Source organism: Puma concolor, chromosome A1 (genome assembly GCF_028749965.1).
Source record: "Puma concolor isolate L17-30 chromosome A1, mPumCon1.1.hap2, whole genome shotgun sequence".
In the NCBI taxonomy this organism is placed as follows: domain Eukaryota; kingdom Metazoa; phylum Chordata; class Mammalia; order Carnivora; family Felidae; genus Puma; species Puma concolor.
In genome coordinates this window covers 213,633,987-213,638,952 of record NC_141667.1, presented here as the reverse complement: position 1 = coordinate 213,638,952, position 4,966 = coordinate 213,633,987, and positions in this window count along the sequence as shown.

Genomic DNA, 4,966 nt, shown 5'->3' with positions numbered 1-4,966 from the left:
GGAAGAAGCAGCACTTCCTAAATAATGACACTCATTTTCTATCCTATACATTAATTATGCAGAAGTATTTGCTGAAATCCAGGTGGTCGATTTACATCTTCCCTGATATCAATTGGTTGCTCTCTCAAATTGGAAAGTGTATTTTAAAATTTGTAAATGGGTTGAAAGCCTACTGAAATTCTTCATTGGGTAGATGTTTAAATGGGTTAGAAACTTGTATTATTAAGTTTTCCCAAATATTTTTGGTGTGCAGATACGAAAGTTTTAGCAGGTGTCATGTTCACATGGATTAGACCAGAGAGTCATTTAATGGTGCAGACATTGCCAAACTTCTGTTTTCAAAATACTCTCTACATAACACAAGTTTCTTGTGAAAAGGAATTAATTTCTCTCTCTTTAGTTGACTTCATTTCAGATCTGTTTAGTATGTGATTGCTTTCCCCTCCCAATGTGGCTGATGAAAGAGCACTTACTAAAAGGTCAGTTCTGCCATTTCATAATCTCTTGGCTCACAATACTAGCACCATCTTTAATCAGCAGCTTCTCTGCAGTGACTTTTTAAAATTTTACTTAAATTCCAGTTCGTTAGCACATGGTGTAATATTAGTTTCAGTGGTAGAATTTTATGATTCATCACTTACATACAGCACCCAATGTTCATAAGAACAAGTGCCCTCCTTAATGCGCATCACCCATTTAGCCCATCCCCTACCTACCTCCCCATTAGCAAACCTCGGTTCTCTATAGTTAGGAATCTCTTATGGTTTGCCTCCCTCTCTGTTTTTATGTTATTCTGTTTTTCCTTACCTTCCCCTATGTACATGTTTCATTTAATTCCACATATGAGTGAAATCATGGTATTTGTCTTTCTCTGACTGACTTATTCTGCAGGCTCCATCCACATGGTTGCAAATAGAGAGATCTTACTGTTTCTTTATGACTGAGTAATATTTCAGTGTGTGTGTGTGTGTGTGTGTGTGTGTGTGTGTGTGTGTGTGCATCACAACTTCTTTATCCATTTGTCAGTCAGTGTTTGGGCTCTTTCCATAATTTGGTTATGATGATAATGCTGTTATAAGACATTAGGGTGCATGTGTCCCTTTGAATCAGTGTTTTTGTGTCCTTTGAGTGAATACTTAGTAATGCAATTGCTGGATCATAGGGTAGTTCTATTTTTAACATTTTGAGGAAGTTCAATACTGTATTTTAGAGTGGTGGCACCCCTTTGCATTCCCATCAACAGTGTAAGAGGGTTTCCCTTTCTCCACATCCTCTCCAACATCTGTTGTTTCCTGTATTGTTAATTTTAGCCACTCTGACCTGTGTGAAGTGATATCTCGTTGTAGCTTTGATTTGTATTTCCCTGATGATGAGTGATGTTGAGCATCTTCTCATGTGTCTGTTAGGCTTCTGGATGTCTTCTTTGAAAAAAATGTCTTATTCATGTCTTCTGCCCATTTATTAAGTGGGTTATTTGTTTTCTGGGTGTTGAGTTTGATGAGTTCTTTATAGATCTTGGATATTAACCTTTTATCAGATATGTCATTTGCAAACACCTTTTCCCATTCCAAAGGTTACCTTTTAGTTTTGTTGGCTGTTTCCTTCACTGTGCAGAAGTTTTTTGTTGTTGTTTTTTTTATCTTGATGAAGTCCCAATAGTTCATTTTTGCTTTTGTTTCCCTTGCCTCCAGAGACATATCTGGTAAGAAGTTGCTATGGCAGATGTCAAAGAGGTTGTTCCCTGTGTTATCCTCTAGGATTTTGATGGTTTCCTGTCTCACATTTGGGTCTTTCACCTAAACGATCAAGACAGTATGGTATTGGCACAAAAACAGACACATAGATAATGGAAAAACTGGAAATGGACCCACAACTATATGGCCAACTAATCTTTGACAAAGCAGGAAAGAATATCCAATGGAAAAAAGACAGTCTGTTCAACAAATGGTGTTGGGAAAACTGGACAGCGACATGCAGAAGAATGAAACTGGACCGCTTTCTTACACCATACACAAAAATAAATTCAAAATGGATGCAATGATTTTTTTAAAAATGATTTGTCCAGGGGCGCCTGGGTGGCTCAGTCGGTTGGGCGGCCGACTTCGGCTCAGGTCATGATCTCACGGTCCGTGAGTTCGAGCCCCGCGTCGGGCTCTGTGCTGACAGCTCAGAGCCTGGAGCCTGTTTCAGATTCTGTGTCTCCCTCTCTCTGACCCTCCCCCGTTCATCCTCTGTCTCTCTCTGTCTCAAGAATAAATAAAACGTTAAAAATTTTTTTTTAAAAAATAAAAAAAAATAAAAAAAATGATTTGTCCATTTTTTGAGGGTTGGTTTGTTTAGAGGTGTATATTATAATCCATAAATCCACGTAAACAGTGGTTTGTGGCAGTATGCTGAAAGCAGGTGAATGAATGAGATCACAACGGTGAACCTCCTCATTATGCAAGATGTTCCAGTCTTCCCTGGAACATTTTGTGTACCCACGTGACACAGATGGAGTGGAGGCAACAATGTTATTCTCTGTATAAATATCGGGAAAGCCTTTAAACTGAACTTCCAAATGTTAGGAAAGCATAATTTCCTTCTCATCTGGAAATTAAAAAATATATAGATAGGATTTCCATTATTTTTTTCCTATACCCTAGTGGTTTTGTCTTCCAAAACCCAGGGGGACAGGTGTTACCACTTCAGAGACCACTGCTTCAGAGCCGTGGTTCTCACACTGTAGGGTGTCTAAGAACCTTTTGGAGGTTATTTATTCATTTATTTAGGTAGTTTATTGAGAAATAATTTACATATAGTAAAACTTACCTATTTAGGCATATAGTTCTAGGTGGTATGTAACTGTCACCATAGTCAAGATATGGAAACATCAGCAGGTGATAATCCTAGCATCTGAGAGACCGAGAGAGAGAGAGGCAGAGAGAAAGGGAGGGAGAGAATCCCAAGCAGGCTCCTCACTGTCAGTGTGGAGCCCTATGCAGGGCTCGACCTCACCAACTGTGAGATCATGACCTGAGCCGAAATCTAGAGTCTGACACTTAATCAGCTGAGCCACCCAGGTGCCCCAGCCCCAAAGAGGTTTTTTTTTTTTTTTTAATGTTTATTTATTTTTGAGAGAGAGAGAGACAGAGTGAAAGTAGGGGAGGAACAGAGAGAGAGGGAGACAGAGAATCTGAAGCAGGCTCCAGGCTCTGAGCTGTGAGCACAGAGCCTGATGCGGGGTTTGAACCCAGGAAACGTGACATCATGACCTGAGCTGAAGTCTGACGCTGAGCCAACCCAGGCACCCCACCCCAAAGAGGTTTCTAAGCAGAACACTACAGTATCCACTACAGTCCACTTTTTATGCCCCTCATACCCATATGCATTTTAATGGCAAGTTCCCTTGGTCTGTAAACAGCCTACCCAGGATTCTGGTAGGTCTTGTTTCCTGTGGAACTTAACAAAAAAAGGTCAGTGGGAAGAACAAAAGCCTCTACTGCCACAGTTGATCTGGAGACGGTACTAATACTTGATACCCACCTCTTCCTTTGCCCATTCCCCTTAACCTCAGCCAGGAGCTATGCCAGTCTAGGTGGCTTGCCTACTACAATGACCCAGACTCTCATTCTTGAGGGGTCTGAGCTCCTGTTACCATGATCCTGCAGCTTCTGTATCTGTGAATTTGTTATTAAAATGGGGCAACTGATGCTTTGATTTCAGTGTTTCCCTCTCTTTCTGCCCCTCCCCAACTCATACTCTGTCTTTCTCTCAAAAACAAAGCATTAAAAACATTTTTTTAACATTTATTTATTTTTGAGACAGAGAGAGACAGAGCATGAACAGGGGAGGGTCAGAGAGAGGGAGACACAGAATCTGAAACAGGCTCCAGGCTCTGAGCTGTCAGCACAGAGCCCGACGCGGGGCTCAAGCTCATGGACCGCGAAATCATGACCTGAGCCAAAGTCGGCTGCTTAACCGACTGAGCCACCCAGGCACCCCAAAAACTTTTAAAAAAAGTGGGGCAACTGAGAACCAAGAGATGCTTCACATGGATTACTTGAGCACCAAGCATATTCTACCCTGCCCTCCACTGTGTAGCAACAACTCATAACCACCCCTGCAGCTCAACATCAACTACCCACCCACCTTGCTATAGCAGGGAGGGTATTTCAACAGAAACTATTATAATATTCCTTAAATCAATGGAGCCTTAAGAGACTGTGATGTGCCTTGAAGATGGTATAATGTATAACTTGTTTATTGGGATAAAATAATTTCTGTGGAAAGGAAATAATTTGGCAAAATATTTCTGAGCTTCTCTGTCCTGATACCCCAAGCCTTTTTCATTCAGAAACCAAAACTCTTCATTGATTCTGAATCCTTGTCTAGCAACTTCCCACCCCTTACTTTTTACAGCCAAAATCTTCAAAAGATGTCTCTGCCAGCATTTTCCAAAGCATCCAAGCAATACTAGTTCCATGGTATTAAAAAGCAATTTTAGGGTAAATGTATTTGGAAATTTTAATTATCACTAATAGCTAAGATTCGCTGCTGGCTTGCTACAAAGTAGGCACTATGCTAAGAGATTTCAGAGTATTAGCTCATTTACTTTATTCAGGCATTCATTCATTCAACAAATATTTACTGAATTCATACTATGTGCCAGTCACTGTAATAGATGTTGGGAATATAATAAAATACAACAACCACAAAACACATAGTTGTTACCCCCACAGGGCTCACACTTTAGTGGGAAGACAGGTATTAATCAAAGAATCACAAATAAGTGTAAAATTGCAGTGTTGTTGAATGCTATAAAAGAGAGATACATGGTAGTATAAAAGAATATCATCAGGAAACTGACTTTGTCCAAAAAATTATGGAAAACTTCCTCAAGAAATTGAAATTGGGCTGGGGTTTGAATAATGAATATACATATCCATATGTATATATGTATGTGTATATGTATATGTATATGTAT